The sequence below is a fragment of the Vulpes lagopus genome, chromosome 13 (genome assembly GCF_018345385.1).
Source record: "Vulpes lagopus strain Blue_001 chromosome 13, ASM1834538v1, whole genome shotgun sequence".
In the NCBI taxonomy this organism is placed as follows: domain Eukaryota; kingdom Metazoa; phylum Chordata; class Mammalia; order Carnivora; family Canidae; genus Vulpes; species Vulpes lagopus.
The window spans coordinates 22,485,615-22,511,834 of record NC_054836.1 but is presented as its reverse complement, the minus strand read 5'-3'; the positions used below and the strand labels follow the sequence as shown (position 1 = coordinate 22,511,834).

Here is a 26,220-nt window from a genome sequence, read left to right as displayed (position 1 = left end):
TCTAAGCAACTACTGAAGTGTAAAAAAACCAAACAAACAAAACCAAAACAAAATGACCAAACAGCACAACTGTTTTTGAAGCACAGTTCTTGAATTCTGAGAAAGGAATAGTCTCTTTTTAGTACAAAAAACAAAAACAAAAGCAAAAACAAAACGTAGTCCTAACCTCAAAACTATATAGGAAAGAACAATGTCTGTGCACATATAAGCCTGGTCACAAAAATATACATGTTTGTGTATGATGGCGTTGTGGGAGAATGTCTGGAAGACCTCCCCTGAGGTTAATAGTGATTGTGGTGAGAGATGACATTTGAGTGGCTTTTTTCTTTTATCTGTATTTTCAAAGGGTTTATAATGTGACCATGTGTTAATTAGCTATGCAATTTAGATAGTATCAATGACTTCAAAAACAGTGTAGGGAAAATCGTGACATCGTTACAGGAAAGAAATATGGGCTTTTTTTTTAAAATTTTTTTTTAATTTATTTATGATAGTCACACAGAGAGAGAGAGAGAGGCAGAGACACAGGCAGAGGGAGAAGCAGGCTCCATGCACCGGGAGCCCGATGTGGGATTCGATCCCGGGTCTCCAGGATCGCGCCCTGGGCCAAAGGCAGGCGCCAAACCGCTGCGCCACCCAGGGATCCCGAAATATGGGCTTTGTTGGCAGAAGTTGGCTTTACCTCCTGGCTTTAGTATTTATGAGTAACCTGGGACAGCTGGTCACCCTATTTTCTGCTAGGACCTACCAGGATCAGCTAAAAAGCTAAAAGCATTCCAAGGAGATTTCAGGCATATATTCAAATTTGCTGTACCTTAGTGTGCCCAGCACTGTGCCGGGCATGAGAAACGGAGAGGAACAAGGTACAGACAGAGTCTGTAATGCTCTGAAGATGCTCCCAGTCAGAGGAGGAGCAGACCAGGAAAATTGTTGTCACATCACAGACTGGCAAGAGCTGTCCTTTGTAGAACATGGAGTGCCCTGGAACCCCAGAGAAGTGACAGCTCCCCTCAAACTAGGGAAGATCCAACAAGACTTCTCATAGGAGGCAACATAAGATTTTTTCTGAAAGATAAATATGAATAAAGCAGATGGAAGACATGAAAAGGACATTGTAGGCAGGGCAATATGTATACACTGGTTTTGAAAGATGGCTTTTAGCAGCTGCTGATGGCCTGAAGCACTTAGAGCCCCAAGGATGCATGAGCCTGGGCTGAGAGGTGGGAGCTAGGTCTTGAATAGGCCATGAGTCTTATTAAAGTGTCTGGACTTTTACAAAAATCAGTCTGGTAGTTGCTTTGAGGGTGGATTGGAAAGGAATGATTACAGGGATTATTTTGGATGCTGAGAGTTTAGAATGAAATTAGGCGACTCTCCTAGAAGTCCTTCCTGTCTTCCCTGTCCAATCAGATTCCCTCTACCTTCCCTATTCTTCACCACACCCTGCTTGTTTCCTCCTCAGTACTCACATTTATAATCTTAATTTATTCACTTACTTGTTTATGGGCTTTTTCCTCCATTAGACTGTAAGCGTTTCAGAGCAGGGACTATGTTTTATTCACCAAAACAGTGTACATAACTACACCTAAAGAGTAGCAGGCACTCATAATTATTTGTTGAGCAAACAAATGACCAGAATAAGGTAGAAACTATGGAGATGGGGAAGAAAGGGCAGATTTGAGAATTAAGGTGCAGAAGAAGACAGAACTTGGTGATTGATTTATTGATTGACTGAGAAAGTTGTGCTGGCTGAGGGTTGGGAGTAAGGAGGGAAAGGATGGAAACTTCCAGGGACCTGACTTTAGAGAGGTCAAAACCCAGCTGATGGTTGTAAGGTAAGTGTCAGTGGGGTGAGGTGAGATGAGGTGGGGTGTGGTAGAAGGGGGTGGGGTGAGTGAGTAACAAACAGAATGAGTTCACATCAGGGAAGTATTATAACCTGAACTTATGTCATAGGTGTGACTCTCCTGCCTTTCTGCTTTTGCAGTGGTTCTTAAACTTTGCTATACCTTAGGATTACCTGGAAAATCTCCATACCTGGGACCCTCCCTAGACAAATTTAATCTAAGGATACTTGCTGAGGATCAGTATTTTTAAGCTTTTAATATCCTAATCTTCAGCTAAAACTTTTGTTCTAAGATGAGCAATTCCCTTTCTACCCCCCCTTTTTTCTTCAAATTTCTATTTAAATTCCAGTTAACATACAGTGCAATCTTGGTTTCAAGAATAGAATTTAGTGATTCATCACTTACGTGCAACACCCAGTGCTCAACATGACAAGTACCCTCTTTAATATCCATCATCTGTCTAGCCCATCCCCCCACCCACTTCCCTCCATTAACTCTCAGTTTGTTCTCTATCTTTAAGAGCCTCTTATAGTTTTTCTCTCTCTTTTCTCCCCTCCCATATGTTCATCTGTTTTGTTTCTTAAATTCCACGAGTGAAATCATACAGTATTTATCTTTCTCTGACTTATTTCATTTACCATAATACATGCTAGCTCAATCCACATCACTGCGAATGGTAAGATTATTTTCTTTTTGATGGCTGAGTAATATTCCATCACGTATATGTTCTATTTCTTCTTTATCCATTCATCAGTCAATGGACATTTTGGGCTTTTTCCATAGTTTAGCTATTGTTGATAGTGCTGCTATATACATCGTGGTGCATATACCCCTTTTGAAACTGTATTTTTGTAAACTTTGGGTAAATAATCAGTAGTGCAATTGCTAGATTGTAGGGTAGTTTTATTTTCAATTTTTTGAGGAACCTCCATATTGTTTTCCAGAGTGGCTGCACCAGTTTGCATTCTCACCAACAATGCAAGAGAGCTTTCCATTCTCTGTAACCTTGTCAACATCTGTTGTTTCTTGTGTTATTAATTTTAGCCATTCTGATAGGTGTGAGGTGGTATCTCATGGTTTTGATTTGTATTTCCATGAAGATGAGTGATGTTGAACATCATTTCATGTGTCTGTTAGTCATCTGGGTGTCTTCTTTGGAAAAGTGTCTATTCATGTCTTCTGCCCATTTTTTAACTGGATTATTTGTGTTTTGGTTGTAGCAAGAGGAAAAATGAACTATTGGGACTTCCATCTAGATAAACTTTTGCATAGTGAAGGAAACAATCAATAAAACTAAATGGCAGCCTATTAAATGAGAGAGGATATTTGCAAGTGACATATCTGATAAAGGGTTAATATCCAAAAGAGATAAAGAACTTATCAAACTCAACACCCTTCCTGCCCCTTCATTTCACTTGACCTGCTCACCGCTGCCCCCCTGCCTTCTAAGAGGCAATAGCTGGCTTCCATTCTTCCTCTTCACCATGATTATTAGATCTTGGCACTGAAACCTCCCTACAAATATTTGCGCCTCACATTTTCCACTGCCTGGCATGTGCATTATTGTCAATATTTGCATTTGTAAAGGACTACACTTAAAGCTTAATGGTGTATTTTGCTTAGAAGATGTACAGGATATGAGTTACTTAAGTTTTCCTATATTTCCTTTTGAACCCTGGAAAATGTCCAGATGATTCTCTTTTGCCCTTATACATTTTCTTCAAACATTTCACAATTTCAGCCTATATAGGTAAATCCAGTGACTCAATACCCAATTTCTAATTTCTTGCCCATAAGCAGGGTGCATTTTTCTGGTTGTTAGTGTGGCAAGGGGGAGTCACAGCATGTGGTACACTTAGCAAAATTGGGCTGCAGTTATACTCTGGGGTGATCCCTGGTGGTTTATCATTGTAGATATTACTACGAGTTTCTGTGCTTCTCAAGAACCCTGTTAAATTACTGAAAGTAAATAAGACTCAGGAGTGCTGAGAAACAAGGGAGTGAAACTTTGTTGTTTGTAGATTAATATATTGAAAACCAATAGTTTTTTTTTCCTTCAGATTTTGGAGGTGATTTGGTCATAGAAACTGTTGTATCTTACATTCCTTATTTGGTTTATATACAGCCTCTTTGGTTCAGAAGACCAGTTTTTTTTTTCTTTTTTAAAGATTTTTATTTATTTATTCATGAGAGATACAGAGAGAGAGGCGGAGACATAGGCAGAGGGACAAGCAGGCTCCATGCAGGAAACCCGATGTGGGACTCAGTCCTCAGACTCCGGAACCACGCCCTGAGCCAAAGGCAGACACTCAACCCCTGAGGCACCCAGGAGTCCCTGAAGACAAGTTTTGTACTTGTAGATTTTGATTTATTTTATGGCAGAGCTTCTTGGCACGCTGCTGGGAGGATGCTCTTTTCCAGGGTAAGCCTCATGGAAGGAGCAGAGAAAGGATCCTCCCAGGAAATAGAGCCTTATGCCAAAGCCAGGAGGGCTTGGTTTGGTGGAGGAACTGGCTTGTAGCTGGGTGGGGCTAGGTGAAGGACTGGGTTGAAGAGGTGAGTGGGCAGGGGCCACATTACACTTGTATGTGACCTTCACCCAATCTGTCCTCTCCTTTCTCCACTGCATCCTGCACATTGTTCTTCCCAAAGTAGAGAATTGGTCATTTTGCTTCTCACTTAAAAGACAAAAACAAAAATCAGGGACTTCACTAGTTTCGTCTTGCTCAATAAATAAAGACTAAATTCTTTAGACTTAGACTAGCTTTGAGATATTTCTCCCGCTTCCTTTTTATATCGACTTTATTTTTTGGTTAATTCTGTCATTTTCGAAATGTTCCTTACTCTTTCTACCTTCTATGTTTTTGCTTATACCATCACTTTTTTTTTACATTGCTTTTTTTATAAAGGGCCCATTCTCTGTCTCTATGTAGGAAGCCTTGCCCATCTTTGAGGGCTTAATGGAAATGTGATTTCCTTCATCTAGTTGCACTGTCAATTCACATAGACCTGACTTGTATTTATAATTGGGGAGAGTTTAATTTTTTTTTTTTTTTTTTAATTTTTAAGACTTTAATTGAAGTTTAATTGAAATATATCTACTTCCTTTAATACTTACCACATACTTACCTAAATGTAAGTGTACAGATTGAAGCAGTTTCACAAACTGAACATACTTGTGTAACCAAGAATCAGAACGTTACCAGCACCTCAGAAATCTTTCTCCCATCACTAGCCCTACCCAAGGGGATCTACAATCCACACTTCAGCGGATACATTAATTTTGAACTTCATAGAATTGGAATAATAATGTGTGCACTTTTTTTTATATCTATATTCTTTTCCCTGATATGTTTGCAGGATTCATCCATATTGTTCTATGTATTTGTGGATTATTTACTCATTGTAGCTATATGATATGACATTGCATAAATATACCACAATCTGGTTATGCATCCTACTGTTGACTGGCCATTCAATCTTGGAATATTCTAGTATACATCTTTCGGTGAAAGTACATTTGCATTTTTGTTGTGTATGTATGTATGTGGAGTCTGAGGGTGCTTTGTCCTTAGCTAGCCCTGCTCTCTTATCACAAGTAATTTTGTCTACTTATCAACCACTGATACACTAGAGTTCCAGTTGCTCCACATCCTTACTGTAACTTGGTATGTTCCATCCTAGCCTTGCATTGAGCAGATCCCCCCAAAAGCATCTATCCACAGAGTTCCCATTCAAGGCCACAGAGACCCTGACCAATGTATAAAGTAGGGCAACTCCTCTCCTCAACTTTTCTGCCTCTTGAGTTTTTTGTCTGATTTTGTTTTAAACACACCATTTGAGAAATAAAATGTTTTCCCAATTCTAAAAATTGACAGGGCATAGGGAGTTTTCTGAGATGTTGAAAATGTTTTCATCTTAATCAGTGTGATGCCTATGTGGGCACATACACATTAATAAATTTAAAATAATTAAGAGACAATCAACAAATTGGGCAGTTTGACTCTAGTTCTAACCTAACAATGTAAGAAACAGATTTATGTGAATACATATTCAGAGTAGATTCTTTCCAGGCTGGGGAGTAGATTAGTGAATTGAATATAACCCAATCTGGAGGTTCTCAGAGAAGAAAATTTACCACTTGCAACATGGAACCTCTTTTTTCTACTTTAATCATCATTCTAGGTTTGGGAAAGAAGCCTTCCTTGGATTGGAGGAGGGGGAAGAGGAATTAGTGTGCATTTCTTTCAAAAGCAAGGCTAAGAATGAAGGGGTAATATTGGTAAGTCTTCTTTAATTTTCTTCAAATATCGTGTTTGTGCCTTGTTTGTTCCATTGTTATTTGTATTGGACACTCTGAGGCCTAGAGTCTAAGAATAAAATAAAGATAAAACAGATCTAGAAGTCTTTTTTTCAAAAATGACACACTGTAAGGTGTCAATGTTGTTTGTCCCGAAGCAATACTGCCACCTACTGGTAGAAAAAGAGAACTTTACCTTAATGTTTAATCTGCAAGAAGTGATGGTGGGGAGTCCCAGGCAATTAATCATTTATAAAAATAAATCTGTTACTTCAACATTTTCACCCTGCTTTGTCCCCACAACATCCCCCCTCCTCAGAGATAAAACTCATAGGATTCTTAAAAGTATGCCGCAAAACCAAATACATGATAGGGCATTATAAGTCCCCCCAGAAAGCTGGAATCAATGCCCTCATTTGCTTAAGAGAAACTTGTTTCATTGTTAACTATCACTACACATAACAAGATTTGAAGATCAAAATCTACTTTTTCTTTTCTGTACAGAAGTAAATCCTCCGAGGAAATCTCACACTTATTAAAAGATATGTCTTCTCACAATGTTTTGCTTAATGATATATTTATTTGGCAAGTCCTACTTCATTTCTTGATTTATTTACATTTACTAAATTTTACTATTTTTATGGCTACATATAATAAAGTTTTACAATAACATGAAAACAAACATTTTTAATAATCATAAGAGAAAATTACATTTTTTTCCTGATAAATACTAAAGGGTTAACAGTAATGCTAGTTTTGTACCAAAGATACCATAAAATAAACATAACACTAGTAAAAGTACTGTAGACATAGGAAATTTGGCAGTTTAATTTTTAGTGTATCTTTCTCTTATTTGTGCAAATATTAATTTGCCAAACATTTATTAGAAAATTATTATATATATGCCTGCACTCTGTTAGAAGCTGGAAATGTAGAGATTAATGAGACACAGTCTCTGCCCACTGCACACTCTAGGAGAGTAAGAGAGACACAAGGACAAATAATTATAATATTTTGTAGAAAGTATAGTTACCAAAATATTATAAAGACATAGAGGGACCCCAGTCCTCCCATGGAAAGATAGAAAGAAGGGCAGCTTCATGGGGAGGAGGGAGCTCTTTTTTTTTTTTTTTTTAAGATTTTATTTATTCATTCATGGGAGACAGACAGAGACAGAGACATATGCAGAGGGAGAAACCGCTTCCCTCTGAGTTAGGGACAAACAGGGCTAGGTAGGAAAAGATCTGAATCAGGCTCTGAATCAGGCTCACAAAAATCCCAAAAATGTGGAGATGAAAGGAAACCAGAGATAAACAAACCAGACCGTCTAGTCCCAGGTGCCAGGGGTGGGGTCCTGCTGTAACAGCTACTTGTGACCAACAAAGAATTACAGGACCCTAAAAAGGAAGTAAGCTATTAAAGATGTTATCACTAGTCCTTATTCAATAGTGATATCAATAGACATGTTAAAAGGATTTAGGTTCTCTGGTTGGCTTTCAATAAAAGACCAACCCTACAGGCCCCCAGTAGCAATCCTGTCCGGACCCCTCTCACTTCTGAGAGCTTTCTCTGTATCCTCACTTAATAGGCTTCTATCTTTACTCTCCTTTGTCCATGAGATTCTTCCACTCTGTGGGACATGAACCAAGCTCTCCTGTATCACTTCCGTGGAGCCTGATTTGGGACTTGTTCCCAGGACCCCAGGATCATGACCTGAGCCAAAGGCAGACGCTCAACCACTGAGCCACCCTTGCCTCAGGAACTCAGTCTTAAATGATAAATAGGTGTTGGTTTGGCAAAGGGTAGGGGATAAGGCTGGTGGAGGGCTGATGTGTGTTTTGAAGTATCTGTGGAATTTCTAGGTGGACCAATCCAGCAGGTACTGGAAATGAGAGTCAGAAAAGGGGCATAGGTTAGAGACTGAGATATAAATTTGGGATTTCACCTAGAGAGACTGTGTGGCAAATAAAAAAACCCATAGGCTGGGGATAAATACCTGGGAAGGCATAAGCAGTTTGTCTCACAGAGAAATTCAAACAGCAAAAATCAGAGATTCTCCAAGAGAACCAGGGAAATTCAGTCATGGACTTGGAATCCAAGGAGATTAATTCATAGCTGTTAGACCAAGTTGGCTAAAAAGTTTGTTTTGTTTGCCTCATCAGGGTTCATAATATATTTTTTAAAATAGTTGCCCATATTTTAGAGAGATGTCACATAAAATCTACATTTCTAGCCTCCCTTAAAACATTGGAAAAGCTGATTGTATTGGAGCTATTGCTATGGGGACAGGCTCTCCAGGTCCCCCCATACTCGTATCTCAATATTGCCTGCATTCATTGACATGGTCTGCCTGGCTCTGGGCATTTGAATTTGGGATCTTTCTGTAGAATTTCAAGAAAGGTGTGGTAGACAAATGTCCAGTGTGGCAGAGGAATGAATAAAGAATGAGAAAATCTGGAGCATGTGGGTGGCTTAGTTGGTTCGGTCTCAGACTCTTGGTTCTACTGGGGTCATGATCTTAGTGCTGTGATTGGGCCCCACATCCTGCTCCATGCTCAGCACAGTCTGCTTTACCCTCTCTCTTTGCTCCCCCTCCCTTTCTCTCAAATAAATAAATAAAATCTTAAAAAAAAAAAGAATAAGAAAATCTCCCCTGCCTTTGAATTAGGAAATTAGGAGTCATCTGAGTGACTGAGTAAGGGAAGATTAAGAAGATGGTGGGGCACAGAAATAATATCACAATGCTGTGGATCGAGGAGTGGAGAAGAGGGAAGCAGGTGGTGATATGGAGGAGTGGGCAATTTTTTCCATAAAGGGCCAAGGAGCCAATATTATTTGCTTCGTGGGCCATATGATCTCTGTCATAGCCACTTTACCTCTTGACTACTTTGCACTACTTGTTGTAAGGCAAAAGCAGCTGTTGACAATATGTAAACAAAGGAGCCTGGTTATATTCCAATCAAATTTTATTCAGGAATATAGGATTTCTCCCTCTGGGCCCTCCTTTACCAAGCTGAGAGGGAGTCTGCTGGGTCAAGGGGTGGAACATTAGGTTGAGAGGAACATGAGCAGGTCTGTAGACACAGGAGGAAGGGCCTGTGGAGAGGGAGATAAGAAAAAGTGGTAGAGGAAGACAAGAAAAAGACGAATGAAATAATTTCCAGAGAGCACAGGTGGGAGATGGGGCCAGGCCCTCCCCAGGTGGTTTGGATAGATGGGGAGACCTTGCCCACCAAGACCTGGGCAGACTTGGAGATCCAGTGTGAAGTGTGCACGCATGAAACGAGGCAGGGAATTGATCATGCTGCTGCTGCTGCCAGTTTTGTGGATAGAAAAGTGAAGCAATCACCTGAGAGCCATTGAGAAGATGAGATGAAGAAACTCATCAAAAACAAATAGAAAGGCCTATAAACAGTGCTCAGGGCTCAGCTGAAGGGGAAACCACAAAACGGTGCTGTAGTCACTGTGTGCCACTGGGCAAATACTGCAGCAGGACCAGTGTTAAGCATCAGAAAAGGAAGTGGGTAGCAGGTGATGGGGGTTGCTGCTTTTTCTGGCCAGCTGGTAATTTAGAACAAAGGGGCCGAGTAGTGGAGAGGAGAGGCCCAGAGGGTCTGGCTCACCCGCAAGGAAGGAATTAGCGTTTGGGGGAACAAGTACAGTGGGTGTGAATGTAGAGAAAGCAGAGAGAGGCCAGGAGATGATCTGCACATGGACAGCAGGAGTTCAGAATTTCTGCCTCCGGGCATTTCTAGGATGGTAAGCTCCAGAATGGGCTCCTTGCACTGGGGGACTGAAGTGCAGTGCAGCGAAGGAGATTCAGGAATTGTGAAGTGAAACTGCTCCCTGACTCTCTTCATAGGGGTTGAAATCTCTCAGGCTTTGGAGTGGGGGGTGGGGGGAGGACTTTGCTCAGTGACGGAGAGTGCCCCGAAGGCAGTGGGTGACAGTGATGAAGGGGAGTGGGAGGACGCCAGTCTGGAAGGGCAGGAGCAGTAGCGCTCCTTCAGCGCCTGCAGACGCCTGCCTGGTAGCCCTGCAGAGCAAGTGCCTCTGTTGCCAAGGAGACTGTTCATCTCTGACAGCACAGACAAGGCGGTTTGGGCCTGTTGTTCAAGATGCGGAGGAGCAGTCTGGCTGTTTATGCTAACCCTCTGTAATCCGTGCGAGCCCTGCTGGGAGCTTTCTCTTGCTCTTCTATGACAGTCTCATCAGTGGAGAATATTTGGGTCTCCCCTGCCTGCCTGCTTCTTTTTGCCTCTCTCATTCTGTTCAAGTTGTAGGTCCTGCCAATAATGGATGCCCTATCCCCTCTTCTTCCACCAGCAAGTAGAGATGCAATCACAACATCTGTCCAAGTGTGTCCTTGGAGAAGAGCCAGGAGTCTTCCTAAAAAGACAGTGCCACACCATGTGGGGGCCGGGAGAACTGGGCTGTGGCAGGACCCATTTGGGGTCTCTGTTAGGGATGGTGCAAGTTGTGAACGGTTAGTGACCACTCTCCTCTCAGCTCTGTCCTGAGATAGGCCTCAGACCTAGACTATCCAGGTGGGGGATTCTGAGGTGTGTCCCATGAAAGCTATAATCATGAACATAAAAAAAAAAAAAAAAGACAAATATACTGTGTATGGCTTATTTAAACTAAACATAGGATAATTTTCATGGCATTGTTAACAACTCTGTTCAAACTAATACTCCCCACCCCCACTTCTGCTTTTCCCCAAGAAATTGAGGCTCTATTGTTGGTATGAAGTATGAGCTAGCCCTTATGTCTAGAGAGAGGGACAAATGGCACACAGGAGTGAAAACTGAAAATGCCAGTACCTGGGGTGAGACTATACCCTTATCTCTGAAGCCTGGGGAACAGAGGCTGGGTTGGCACTGGCACTGTTCCTTGGCTACTGCATCTGGAAGAGGAGCACACCCCTCAGCTTTTTCAAGAACAGCTAATGAAGGAGACCTTCATGCTCCCAGGCTCCCTTTCCTTATCTTCAGCATGAGTCAGACCCAAAGGCTGGCATCTGTCCCCCCTCAATTAAGAGCTAAGACCCATGTTTCTGGAGACTCATGTCTCTAAAAACAGCCAATGCCTGGGCACATGACCTGCAGGTGGGAGAGAGTCCAGTCCAGAATGCCAGTTCTTAATTTTGTGGGGTCGGGAGATGCTGGCCCACATCCTGAGAGCACTGACAGCTTTCAATGTTCAGTTAAGATAGGGAGTGGGGAAAACATTCACCCCTAGTTCTCACTTTAGATAAGAAGAATCCATCCTATGGTATTAACATTTTGGAATTCTTTTGTTTTAAGAAGTCTGAAACTTATCTACCCAATTTATCTCATTTTACTTGCATACTTATATAGATGTTATAGTATACTCAGACAAGGGAATAGAATACAAAGCTAAAAAACTGTTTTATTGTCATTTAGTAATGTTTATTCTCTGCAATATGGGGGAAAATGCTACTACTTTGGTTTTCAACTGAAAGCAATGATTTGAAAACTTTACATAGGAATCCCCTGGATTTTTTTTTTAAAAAACCCTGACGCCCAGACCTCACCACAGACCAATCACATCAGAATCCGTGGGAGTGGGACCCGGAGTCAATAGTTTTAGATTTCCCCAAGTCATTTCCAAGAACAGCCAAGATAGACTCACTGAAGAGTGTCATTTACCCCAGTGATGACATGTGTCTCTATTAATTTATTCCATGGTATATTCACTGCCATTTTTACTTAGCAGTCTGAGGGTTGATTTGATTATCCTGAAGGTATTTCTGGAGCTTAATAAAATCATAATCACTAGGAGCAAGCAGGGACAAGAGCCAGGTAGGAAGCAGAGGTTTTGTGAACCAGAAAGAATATATGGTGTCATCAAACCTGAAGGAGCCCAAAGCATCCATCTATCAAAGTCAGAGGTGCTGAACCCAGAGTTTGGAAAGTCAGAGGATAGCAGCAGAAGTAGTGGATATGTATATGAATGGGAAGTGCACCAGAGAAATTTCCTGGAATAATTTTTCTCTATAATTGGATCTTACAGGCCAAACATAGTAGGATATTTGGGTGGGCCTGCTCTGGTTAAAGAGACAGAAACATAGTGTACAGACCCTGCTTTCTTTAAATCTCTACAGTGATAATTCCTGGAATGAATTTTTTTTCTAGCTGAGGAATTCCTTTATTATCATTTTGTCAAGAAAACCAACCATGTTCACTTATCAAATATGTTTTGAGAGTCTCTTCTGTGCTGGGTACACTGTCAGTTGCTAGGGATACAAAGGTTAAATAGAAAGCAGTATATGCCTGTGAGTATCCATAACCTAGAGAGGGGAAATGGATGCATCAATTAAAATCTTTTAAATAAAATATGGCAGAAAATAATGCTACATTTGGACAAAGTTCTATAAGTCTGGCATCAACCCTAAAGACATTAACCCTCCTTGTTGATTTCATTTTCCTTCTTCCATTGCTATATTCTAGACTTTGTATTTTTTGCATGTGATGTAAATTAATACTCTGTTCTCATCATTTGGGAAATGTATAAGGTGAGCTATAGGAAAGCAATGAAGGGGCCTCTAAACACATCATTGTGATCACCTGGAGCATATTTTTTGTTTACTTTTTAAAAAATATTTTATTTTATTTATTTATTTGAGAGAGAGAGAGAGACAATGGGCAGGATGAGGAGGAACAGAGGGTGGGGGAGAAGCAGACTCCCCGCTGAGCAGAGAGCCCCACAACGTGGGGCTGGATCCCAAGACCCCAGCATCATGACCTGAGCTGAAGGCAGATGCTTAACCTATGGAGCCACCCAGGTGCCCCCTGCTCCCAGTGGTTATTTTTTAATCTTTTGTTTCATCACATCTTTCATGAATCAGGATCCCTCATCTTTTAAATATCTTCTGTCTCTCCCCTCAATTTATTTGCAGTCTCCCTGTGATTTCTTTGACCTCTTCCCATTTTCCCATTTCCCTGATCCCTTCTTGTCCAGATCTTCATCGTGTCTTTGCTGGATTATTACACAGCCCCTCAGTGGGATTTTCTCAGCCATCATTGTGGAGGAGTCTGAGCTGAATTGTAACATGCTTATTAGAACAGTACTTTATACAAGAAATTGCAACTGTTGCTTTTATAAGCAGCTAGACTGAAGCAGAGAGTAAAAGAAAGAGTCTGGGCAGCTCTGGTGTCTCAGTGGTTTAGTGCCACCTTTAGCCTGGGGCGTGATCCTGGAGACCCGGGATCGAGTCCCACATTGGGCTCCCTGCATGGGGTCTGCTTCTCCCTCTGCCTGTGTCTCTGCCTCTGTGTGTGTGTGTGTGTCTCTCTCTCATGAATAAATAAATAAAATCTTAAAAAAAAAAAGAAAAGAAAGAGTCTAAGGAGGCAGACAAGAAGAAAATGATCTGGGTAGAAGGGAAAAGGTACTAAAACATAAAGACACACAGATGCTTAAAACCAGCATGACAAACACTTTGCTTTAGTCTGGTAGGTCAGTGATATTTACCAGGCTGATCTACGGTTTAAAGAGGTGGCAGGTTTGCTAAGCAATTACAGGGAAGCCAGACAGGCCTAGGGAGCCAAGGGTAAATTAGATTATCAAACATAAGATACTGAGAAAACAGAGCTGCTGTGCATGGCATTTAGGATAAATAAGCTGCAATAGTTATTCCTCCTAGGCTTCCACCCTAGGGGTAGAGTCAGGATTAAATGAACACAATAGTTTATACATAAACATTCTTGTTTAATGACTCAAAAAAGGGAAGAGGATTTATTTCTAGGGTGACTCAGTTGCCTGGCTCCTCCAGATTTTATCTGTGTACAGTTTGTAAATTAAGCAGGGGACCTCATATTAATTTGTGCCACTTGCCACTCAGTCTTTACATATAGAGACATCAGAACCATTCTTAACCTCTCCCATCTACTGGGCAGAAAGTCCATGCTTCTGACTTCCTTCTTCCCTTTCTATGTAGTACATGCATCAATCCTGTCACCCCACAGTCCACTCCACATGGCTATCAGGTATGCTAACAGGCATCATGCCAGATCAGGTCACCTCTTGCTGAAAAACCTGTGCAAGCCCCTGCTGTCTCCAGAGTAAGGTGCGGGGCTATCAGCTTTGCTTCCTAGAGACTCTAGAGTCAGACCCCATTGCATCAGCTTCCAACGCTAATCTCCACAAACCCCAGCTCTAGTAGATGCCTTTTTCCAGAACCCACCCGGACTTTCCATGCTATACTGTCCTTGTCCATGCCTGGAATGTCCCTCTCTTCTATGTCTGACTATAAAACTGGCACTCACTGAGTTGGCAGTATGATTCTTTCCAAGAGTGGCTGGTCATGACAGTCATCTGGGGCTTGCTTTAAAAAGATTCACACATGGGATGCCTGGGTGGCTCAGCGGTTGAGCATCTGCCTTTGGCTCGGGGTGTGATTCCACAGCATCAGTCCCAGATTGAGTCCCACATCGGGCTCCCTGCATGGAGCCTGCTTCTTCCTCTGCCTGTGTCTCTGCCTCTCTCTCTTTTTGTGTCTCACATTAATAAATAAATAAAATCTTAAAAAAATAATTCACACACACACACACACACACACACACACACACACAGTCCAGATCCCTGGGCTATGCTCCAGAGCTGTGGATTCCTAATATATGGAATTATATTTGAGAGTCATTTCTAAGGATGAGAACCACCAAAGTATATAACATTAATATTCATAGACTTTTGATTTGAAGGCCCACTTTTTGCCTCATCTAAAATTGCTAAGTATTCATATTTTTGAGTGACAAAAACTAGGAAGAGTTAAAAAAAATACATATTTATAAGCAGTTCCATATGCATAGAAATCTTTTCTACTTTACCCCAAGCCCTGTGAGGTTAGAATGGTGCAAGGCCTCTGTGGGGAGGAGGAAAGCATCTGAAGCATCTGCTCTCATCTCTCAATGTCCTCATCTATGGAGAAATGGGCTGGGCAGTCCTAGGGTTGCTTGATCTCAGGAGCAGAGTGCCGAATTATATTTCTCCGTTCATGGTGCATTGCCATTGTACATCCATGCAAGGCCCTTCTCTTATTCATTAGTTATTGATCAATTTCCCATTTATCCTGAATTCCCCCATATGTGACCCTTCTAAAGTATTGAATGTTTTTGTGTATGCATTCTTGCATAATGTGTATTATTTGTGTGCAAAAGTTTTTCTTTGTGTAATTTTATGCAAATGTTATTAAGTTCTCTATCTCATCCTGTTTCTTCAGCCTGGTTTGCCATTTTGGAAAAGATGGAAATTCTCAGAGTCCTGCAATGGACATTTATGACATTTTTAATGAAATACCTACTCTGTGTGAACTCTAATAAGGAGGGAGGACTTATGGCAATGTGGCTGAGTTCTGGTTCTGGGCTCTGAATGCCAGGGCTCAAATTATAGGTCCTCTACTTATTAGCTTCATGGTCTTTGATAGGTTACTTAACTTCTCTGTCTTTTAGTTTAGTGACCTATAAAGTGGGGATACTTTAGCACATATTTCAGAGGTTGTTATAAGGATTTAATGGGATGAGTGCATGCAGGCTGTTCATCTTTCGGAGGAAAATCATGCTATAGATAATACTGCAAACTGCTTATAACTTCCACCCTTCCTCTGCATCTTCAGTGATCACGCCCACTGTTCCTCTTAGTTGTAGCTAGTTAAGTCCTTTTCAGCAGTTCCTTACTAGATTTCCCAGATTCTCAAATTTCTTCATCCCTAGGAGGCTAATATTCAATAGATAATCTTGCCTCTTATTTTTTGAAGAACTCAGAGATCATGAGGCATATTTGATGCATTTTTCTTCTTCTAAGGAAAGCACCTATGCTCACTTTTCTGCTCTCTTGAAGTAGAAGAATTTCAGCCTCTCCAGGTTTGGAGAGTCAAGGTCCCTGCTCTTGGGAAAATACCATGCCAAAAGGAGGGTATGGCAATAAACAAATAATCCATATAGAAAACACTTTTTGCCTAGTCAGGAATGCTTTGAAGCTAACACAATAGGGAGACTTTCATTTGTGTGGAAAGGGAAGGCCTCAATGTTTCTAAGGAGGTAACATTGAGACAAGGCTGTCATGTGAAGATAATGGGCCACAGAGTCTAGACAGAACAATCTGCAAAAACACTTGAGCTTGATGTGGGTGAGGAATGGAAGGAACAGAGGGTTAGCCAGTGATGCTGACGTCCAGTAAGCAAGGGGAAACATAGTGGGAGATCAGGCCAGAGCAATGGCATCCACTATAACTTTCTGTGATGACATAAATGTTCTACTCTGCACTGTACACCATGGTAACCACTAGCCACATGTGCTATTTAAGTTATATAAATTAAATCAAATCTAAAATTCAGCTCTTCAATCATACCCACCTCATAGGGCTCCATGAATATAAATATGTTTAGGTACATATTTTATAACTCTCACTAGCATTTCAAATGCCTAATAGCCACAGGTGGCGAGTGGCTACCATGTTGGGCAGTATGGGTCAGAGGGAAAGCGGAGACGTGGAGGGATTCCAGAATTATTTTGGTGATAGGACCAACAGAAGTAATTGATGACTCAGATGGGACATGTGAAGGAAAGAACCAAGGGTGATGCCTACATCCTTTTTGATTTGAGCAAACTTACTCCATTATGTGTATTAATGCTGTTGATTAGGTTCTTCTATTTTAAGGTGGATTACATTACAGTCCCTTTGTCTCCTAATTATAGATCTATTTTAATGATGAAAATTAGAGCATTTAAGGATTGCTTGATGCTGCTGGGGGGTGCTTTCCCTCTCTGCGGCCTGTCCATGGACATTGCTGTTTTCCAGGCAGCACTTTCTCAGTGCCAAATAAAATGGCTAAGTCTTCATTCCAACCCTGGCACATGTGCAGTTGTCCATCCATTCCCTCCACCCACTCTCTCCTGAGCCTCTTCCTGCCTCTCAACCTGTGCCTTCTCGTCAGTCTCTGCCTGTTCCCCTGGGACCCTCCCAGTGCTGGTGCCCCCAGGTTTGGTCCTGTTTCTTCATTCTTGCGCAACTTGAGTCATCAGATCCACTCCATTGTCTGCATTTCCCATCTCTCTTCTGCGTCTCGCAAATATATATAAAATAGTAGCATCAGCCATTTCTATAAATCAGGGACTTCACTAATTGAGTCAAACACATTATTTCATTTGAGTCTTTCCTGAACTTGGAGGGGGGGCAGGTATGAGTCTTATAATTGTCAGATGAAGGAGTGATGTTTCAGGAAGGGGTAAGTAAGACTTGCCCAAGCTCCAAGAATTAAAGGTGGCAGGGCTTAGACTGAAAGCAAGGTTCATGTGGCTCTGCAGCTGTTTGTTTGTTTGTTTTTTAAGGATTTTATTTATTCATGAGAGACACACAGAGAGAAAGAGTCAGAGACACAGGCAGAGGGAGAAGCAGGCTCCATGCAGGGAGCCCAACGTGGGACTTGATCCTTAGTCTCTAGGATCACACCCTGGGCTGAAGGCGGCGCTAAACTGCTAAACAACCCAGGCTGCCCTCTGCAGCCGTTTTTTATCACCAGGACTTAACTGCTGTTAGAGCCCTAGGTCACACCTCACATTTCCAGATCTATGCTTCGAGCTGCCTTGTGAACAACACATGCATGTAGCTCACACACCTGAAAATAGGCATGAAACCAAACTTACTCTCACCTGCTCCTAACCTTGTGTGAATAAGAACAGACTAATATCTCCTTTCTTTGTATTCCTTGTTTGGTTCCATGGTATAATAAATCCAATCTCCCAAACTGGAAATGTCTTTGTCTTTTACGGCTTCTCTACCTTCCTACATTCAGTTGATTTCCAGGTCCCTCAGGGTGTATGTCACAGGTACTCTTCTCGAAGGGAAGTCTGCTACAGCTTGAGAGTCACTCCAGCCTGCATTTGGATCACCTGGAGGGGGCTCGTTTGTTACTCCAGATCCCAGACCCCATGCCCAGAGTTTCTGATACAGTGGATTTGGGCTGGGTTACATGAATATGCATGTCTAAAAGTGCTCCATGGACCATACTCAGAGAACCAGTAGTCTAGAGCAAGTCATGGATCTCAACCCATTAAAGCACAGTGCAGTTTCGTTGGTATATATAGAAGTGCCAAGTGCAGCAGAAGTGCAAAGGAAGGAGGGATTTGTTTCGCCTAGGAATAAAAAGGAAGGCTTATGACAAGGGGAAATAAAAAAGAACAGTCAACCACCAAATGCCTGGGAATGAAGGCTCTTTCTCTCTGAAAAACTGACCCTATTGGCCAACATCCCCATTATCCAGAGTCACATTTCTTTCCAGGCACACAAATGTAGTGTTAATACATTATCCTTCTCATATCCCCTGCCCTACTCTCCAGCCTCTAATCTAAATTAAAATCTGCCTAACAGCATCAGTGTCCATACCCCCTTTCATAGGCACTTGCAAAAAAGGATGAAATGACTAGTCTGCATTCAAACAGCCAAACAGGGCATGAAAGGGCTGTGCCTGGCATCTCTGGCTGCCTCCGTGTCTCCCATTCTTCAGGACCTCAGTCTGCTCTAGTAATTTGCAGAGCCCCATACATTCTGGACCCTGCCATCTGAGAAGTGTACATCACCACTGGATCTCCACACTTGGTCAGAGGAGGCTGTTTGGCTGAGGGCTGGAATTAACTATCTACAAAGGCTGATCACATGCCTATCCTATGATTTAGCAATTCTATTCTCTCACATATACTACACAGAAACATATGTATATATGCCCCCAAAAGACAAGTATAAGATGTTCTTAGCAGCACATTGCTATGGCCCCAAAGAACTTTCTTTTTTTTAATTTATTTGAGAGAGTAAGAGAGCACATGTGTGAGTAGGGGGAGGAGCAGAGAGAGAGAGAACCTTCAAACTCCTCGCTGATGGCAGAGGTCCATCCCATGACCCATGAGATAAAGGACATGAGCTGAAACCAAGAGTCAGACACTTAATTGACTCAGCCACCTATCTTTCATTTTAAGATCTTCTACAGGTGATTTTTGAGGACCAATCAGTGTTGAGAACCACACATATACAATGCACTTCTGATTTAGAATTTCTTTTTTTTTTTTTTTAAGAGGTAGTGGTGTTTACTTGTTCATCAACAGCTTATCTTATTTATTTATTTTTTAAAGATTTTATTTATTTATTCATGACAGACACAGAGAAAGAGAGAGAGAGGCAGAGACACAGGCAGAGGGAGAAGCAGGCTCTATGCAGGAAGCCTGATGTGGGAATCAATCCTGGGTCTCCAGGATCACACCCCTGGCCGAAGGTGGCGCCAAACCGCTGGGCCATCAGGGCTGCCCCTCTGATTTAGAATTTCAATTTAAAATTTCTTTTTATGTACTGATTAATAGGAAAATCATTAGTCATTACCTTTCTCCTTTCCAAGAAATAAAAATTTAATGATGAAAATGGCTAAAAATTATTTATTTATGAAATATTTATCTTTATTTGTTGAAACACTAAATATTTTAAAGACTTTTTTTTTTGACTTTTTTTCTTATGTGGTAGAATCTTAAGTGGCCTTTGGGACTGATGGTAGGATCTAATTTGGAAAGAGATTCAAGTCAGGAAAAAGTAATAATTCTTTTGTGATAAGTTTGTACTGTAATATGATATAACTTGATCATCAGTTGTTGAATCCTGAAATAGAAAAAGGAGCCTGGAAACTATTTCCCCTCTCCAGGAACCCACTATTCTTTGGGCAACATCACCAAGGCAACCACCTTTTTAAGTCAATCTCTAAGTGGAGAGGCCCCAAATGGGAGCCAGGCTCTCTCTGCTGGGAGAAAGACCCCACCTCCAACCCTTATGATAGCCCTGGAGGTGGTTTTTTACTGATATTTGACAAGCAAAGGAATTGTGGTATTAACATTTCATAGAGGAAAGTGTTATTAGGGAAAAAAGTCTAATCATGCTCTAGGGAGATGATAATAACTAAAAAGTTAAACACTGCTCTAGATACTTATTAGAGGAGGGTACTATGATTAGGTTTTAACTTGTCACTGAAGATCCATTTTTCCAATAGGACATGACAGGGCTGAATTTTGCTTAATTTTACCCAGAGAAAAGCCTTCCTGTACCTTGGGAACAAATATAGTGCTTCCCATTCAAATATTCTGGGCCTATTCATAGTGGGCACCATCATTCTATCTTTTTTTTTTTTTTTTGTCCATGAAAGTCAGTCCTCAAGGTCCTGATGGGAAGTCCTGAGCTGGCTGGCTACAGAGTTATTTGTGGGTCCAGGAGGTTGAGAAACTGGAGGACTGGTAGAGGGTGAAAAATACGATTGCAAGTAATTATGAGCAAGGCAGCTGGATAGAGGGAAGCAGTGATTCACCCTCCTAGGCTCTGGCTATACAGAATGTAGTCCTTGGAAGGCAATTTTGGAACAGCTGGGAGCTTGTTAGAACTACAGTGTCTCAGGCCCCACCCCTATGGGGTCAGAAAGTGAAGTTAACAAGACTCCCAGGTGTTTGTGTGGACATTAGATTTTTGAGAACCACAGCTGTAAGCTAGTGGTTCTCAGCATTGGCTATACATTAGAATCACCTGGAGAGAGAAAATATATAAGACACCCCCCCCCCCCCCCCCCCCCCCCCCGCCAGCCTCACTTAGGACTACTTAGATCAGGTGCTTGCTATAGCAGGTTCTTGTGGGTGTGTGTTTTATGCTGAGTGACCTGATTTATGCTTTGAATGGATCACTCTGCTGCTGTGAATGGTAATCTGCAAGTGTGCGAGTGGAAGTGATACAGGACCACGAATGGAAGCTGGAATACTTTCCACATGTGCTCTCAAGCAGAGCAAAACTGGACCAGTGTTTTCTTTACTCATACCTCTGGGCTTCCCTTTAAGATAGGAAAGAGATCCCAATTTCATTTCACGTATTATGGCCTACATCATCACCTGGACTCTGCTGCATCGGAGCATTGCAAGTAATCTACATTTTAAGAAGATCACTTGGCAGCAGCCTATCAAGAATAGATTCTCCGGGAACAAGGAAGTGAAAATGTTGCTAAAGCAGCTTTCTAGGGTGGCTTTACCTAGGATGGGTAGCAGAAGAAAAGTAAAAGAGACAAGAAGAGTTACATTTGAAATATCTTTTGGAGTGCAGTTGCTGATGGAATTAGATTTGGTAAATGAAAGAAAGAGATCACTTGGCATTTTTACTTTAAACAAACTCTTAAAAAACTTGTTAATATGGTTAGTTATATTCTATTTTTAATCCGGATTTCCCTCTCTCTCTCTCTCTCAAAATTGTATAATACTTTGGATAATTAAATTTTCAGAGCTCTAGGACTGTCTGAATTCTGTTCTCACATCACACTTCAATCTGTGTTGTGACTCTCAAATTTATTACATATGGCAAATCCAAGCTTAATGTTTAGTTTTGGTCCTCTTGAATCACTGCAAATTATGATGTTGACCTACTTTCCACTTGTTGAAACTCAGTGGTCACAGTTCTTTGGGAAAAATAGGGTTTCTCAACCTTAGCACTCTTGATACTTTGGGCTACATAATTCTCTGTTGTGGGGACTATTCTATACATTGTAGGATGTTTAGTAGCATCCCTAGCCTCTCCTCATTAGATGCCAGAAGGACTCTCCCAGTTGTGACCATCCAAAATGTCTCCAGGTATTAATAACTGTCCTTCAGAGGGTAAGATTGCCCCAGATTGAAGACCACTCTCCCAGGGCTGGGTAGAAGACCTGGAGTATAAATTTTTGGTTGTCTTGTAGGAGTGTACTTCAAGAAGACTCTTCTTACCTTCCATTCAAGGGTCTATGGGTCTTTGAACTGGTTTAAGTCTGGTAATTGAGAGTCTACAATTGGTTATTGCTAAACAGGGAATGACTTCTTTTCCCCCACTCTGCTTATACAAATCAAGTGAGACATTATTAAATGATCATTTATTTCAGTTCTAGGGACATCATAATCAACTATTGAATGTCAGAGGGCTCTATGGGTCTGTTGCTTGTTATGGTAACATCTTCCTCATCTTTTGTAATTAAATGCCACCAAGTGACTCCTGCCACTCCAGGATCTCATCATCCCCATCAGAATCAGGAACCCCGGTTTGATGGCAGCATTTCTTCCTCTCAGTTCTAACTTTAAAGTTGTCTTAAGACAACAGCCATCACAGAGCTCTTCACGGATGCTAGGCCTCTTTCCCTAATGTATCTCAATGTCTTAGTGAAAGGTGTATCCTCTGGACCATTCTGAGGAACATAGAGGGTATTACATAATAAATCTACTTAAGCATATCAGTTTCCCTAAGCCTTGGGATCCTTTCATCAGTATACCAAGAGGGTTATGAAACTTCAAATCCATTTAGTGCAAAGTGTCTTTAACTCCGGGTTTCAGTAACCAACCAACCAAACTTTTAAAGCCATTCACAGCCCCTAGAGCTAACCCACTGATTCCAGAAACCCTCCTTAGTTCACCTAAGATCAACTGATTTCACGGAGTCCAACATTATGTGTCCTCTTCTCTGATCCAGTACAATTTAGGATCAATTCTCATACGTACTACTGAGGTTCTATCAATATAAATTGACAAAATCTTGCAATTTTTTAGGGGCGGTTGCATATAGACCTTATGAGTCCTGCTTTACAGCTTCCCTCCTGAGGCCTACTGGGATTTGAGTCCGCTTACAGGTATAGAAGTAATGAGAGGCATGAGGGTAGCTCCTGAGCAAGATTGGTGGTTTCCTTCAAGGCAATTGCATTCATTCATTCATTCATTCATTTATTTATTTACTTATTTATTTGAATAAAGATTTTTATTTATTCATGAGAGAAGCAGAGACGTAAGCAGAGACATAGGCAGAGAGAGAGAGAAGCAGGCTCCACGCAGGGAGCCTGATGTGGGATTCCATCCCAGGATTCCAGGATCACACCCTGGGCCAAAGGCAGACACTCAACTGCTGAGCCACCCAGGCATCCCGGCAATTGCTTTAGAAGACTTTATAGGTATTTGTCGTTTCTAATTGCAATGGAATATTACTCAGCAATTAGAAACGACAAATACCCACCATTTGCTTCAATGTGGATGGAACTGGAGGGTATTATGCTGAGTGAAATAAGTCAATCGGAGAAGGACAAACAGTGTATGTTCTCATTCATTTGGGTAATATAAATAATAGTGAAAGGGAATATAAAGGAAGGGAAAAGAAATGTTGGGAAATATCAGGAAGGGAGACAGAACATAAAGACTCCTAACTCTGGGAAACGAACTAGGGGTGGTGGAAGGGGAGGAGGGCGGGTGTTGGAGGGGAACGGGTGACGGGCACTGAGGCGGACACTTGACGGGATGAGCACTGGGTGTTTTTCTGTATGTTGGTAAATTGAACACCAATAAAAATTAATTTAAAAAAAAAAGAAGACTTTATAGGTTCTTCAGGCTGGGAAAGACTAAGCTCTTTAGACATAGGTGGAAGGGCTGCTTCTGCTGGCAAAAGAGGATCAGCAGAATTTACAGGTTCAAAGTCCCCAGCTTTATTGGAATATGCTCATATATTCCCATCCCAAATCTCACATCACTCTCCCAGCATCATGAGTCTGTTATCAAGTCAAGATTAATGTAGTAGGGCCCATCCTTAGGAATCAGACCCACTTCTTGCTTGTTGAAACTCTTTCCTCCCTTGATTGCCAGGTCTTTTCTGCCTTTTTTTCCTTGCTCTTCCTTCAGTTCTCTAGCATTGCATCTCCAAGGCCTTGCCTTTTATTTTTCTCTTTTACTTTTTTGAGAATGAGAAGTTCCACTATCTCAGGGGACAGGGCTATACTCTGGTTACTTACATCTGCATATTGGCACATGGTATTTTTTTAGTAACTATCATATGCCATGCATTTTATTAATTTATATAATCTTTAATTTAAAAAACCTATAGGGGTGCCTGGGTGTCTCAGTTGGTTAAGTGTCCAACTTTTGATTTTGGTTCAGGTCATGATTTCAGGGTCTCAGGATCAAGCCCTGTGTTGGGCTCTGTGCTCAATGGGAAGTCTGCTTAAGATTCTCTCTCTCCCTCTGCTTCTTCCCACATATCTCTCTTTCTCTCAAAAATAAAGAAATGAGTCTTAAAAAAAAAAAAAAGAAAAAGAAAACCTATAATCTTTCATAAGAAACTGCTTTTTTTTCCTTTTTAAGATTTTGTTTTTTATTCATGAGAGACAGAGGCAGAGACATAGCAGGAGAAGCAGGCTCCCTGCAGGGAGCCTGATGCAGGACTCGATCCCAGGACCATGGGATCACTCTCTGAGCTGAAGGCAGATGCTCAACCACTGAGCCACCCAGCTGTCCCAAGAAACCCTTGAAGTGCATATTAAGGGTCTATATTTTCAAAAGAGGAAACTGAAGCTTAGTAAAGTTCAGGAATTTTGCCTGAGCCTGTCAGTAAGTAGATTTGAATCAAGGCCTGTCTAACTTATAAGCTATTGTCATAACAACTAAGGTTTCCGGCTGACTAAAAGATCCAGTTCAGCTCTCCTCATTATCAGGCTTAAATATTCAATGGCATGCTAAAGAGATATCACCTGAATGTTCCCTATCATTTCAAGCTTAATATATATAAGTCCATGTCCATATTATCAGTCTCACCCAACCATCCCACCACTCTAACCTTCAACCTCATCCAAAATACACATACTTCCCCTGGCACTCCTATTCTTTACAAGGTAACAGTCTCCAAAAGTTTCTGAAGCAGGAAACCTCTTTGGGCCTTCATTCTCCCATGCTACTCACATTGGATTGCTCACCATGTCCTCCAATGTTGGGCTCAGAGGTATCTCTGTGTCACTGTGGTTCCCCGATATCCTCTCCTATCTCCTTCTTGGACTCCTGCCACTGTTCTTTCCATTTCACAATTGGCTCTCTACACTGCTACCAAAATTATCTTCTGGAAAAAAAAAAGAAAAATCAATCCAGTCCTGTCAGTTTGCCTTAAAACCTCTTTTGATGCCCTTTTGCCTACAGAATAAATTTCAGTCTCCTTGTTATGCCCCTCAAGGCCCTTGACAATTGGCCTAGCCTATCCTGCAATCAGCTATTTTTCAGACATACACAAGTGATTATTTTTCAGATGGATTATAGATGCTGTAGAGGTACAGACTATACAAGCATTTCAAAACCAGAATTCATTTTGACTTTTTTATTACCTATTTTCTCAATCAATGAGTACTAAAAAGCACAACTATTATGTGGAATTGAAATTTTATATTTGGTAGGAAAAGGATTCTTATAATGTAAACATTGGGAATGAACTAGACATTTTCATGAAATATTTTTCTGGATTTTAGAGTTTAATTATTTTAAGTAATTTTCTTAGCCAAAGTTGTTAGAAGGATATGGTGGAGCAACTTAAGACTTGTAAAAAGCAGGGAAAGATTTTATTTTTTTCTCCAGCCAGGTAAAATACTTTAAAAGTGCCCTTGGCTCTTTTAATAGACTCCAATCAGGGAATAATGGTAGAGACAGGAAAAATACATCATTTAATAATGCTGTAGTCATGCTATGAAACTTTGTCTTTATGTCCTGTGATAAAAGTGGAGATGAAAACTATTTTTATTCTAAAGGAGCCACTGTTTTTTTCAGCAGGATCCTCCAGCACACTGTCTTATGTGGCCAGTCTCCCACTGGAGAAGCAGTGTGTGGAGGTTGGGGAGGATGGCCTATGGGTCCAAACATTTGGGTTCAAATCCTAGGCATACTACCTGACCTTCAACAAATCTCATTTGGGTTCAAATCCTAGGCATACTATCAGTACCTGACCTTCAACAAATCAAAGATCTGAGACTTTTTTCTTCAAATGAGAATAAAATACATACTTCAGAGTTATGGTGAGTTTTATATGAAGTCAAGTGGGTCTGCAGCGAATTTATACAGGTTCATTTGCTTTTCTACCATAACCTGCCTCCAACTGCTTTATGTTTAGTGCTTCAATCTCTGACTAGAAGGGTCCTGAGAGCTGATTTAGTCCACTTGGTTTATAGATAAGGAAATTCCAAGATTTTAGGTTATCTACAGTTATGTTAAAAAGGAGTTATAAGACCAAGAC

General features: G+C 41.2%; 1 protein-coding gene across 13 annotated transcripts in view; it reads left to right on the top strand.

Annotated features, from left to right (window-relative positions):
• ASNS (asparagine synthetase (glutamine-hydrolyzing)) overlaps positions 1–26,220 on the top strand; it is a 146,340-nt gene that overhangs the window by 45,211 nt on the left and 74,909 nt on the right. For 10 of the 13 annotated variants that reach the window (XM_041727283.1, XM_041727288.1, XM_041727281.1 and 7 more), the window contains exon 3: positions 6,033–6,129. The exons of the other annotated variants lie outside the window; for them this stretch is intronic. The gene's annotated coding sequence lies outside the window, so the exon portion shown is untranslated. The remainder of the gene's footprint in view (positions 1–6,032; positions 6,130–26,220) is intronic. 13 annotated transcript variants of the gene reach the window in all.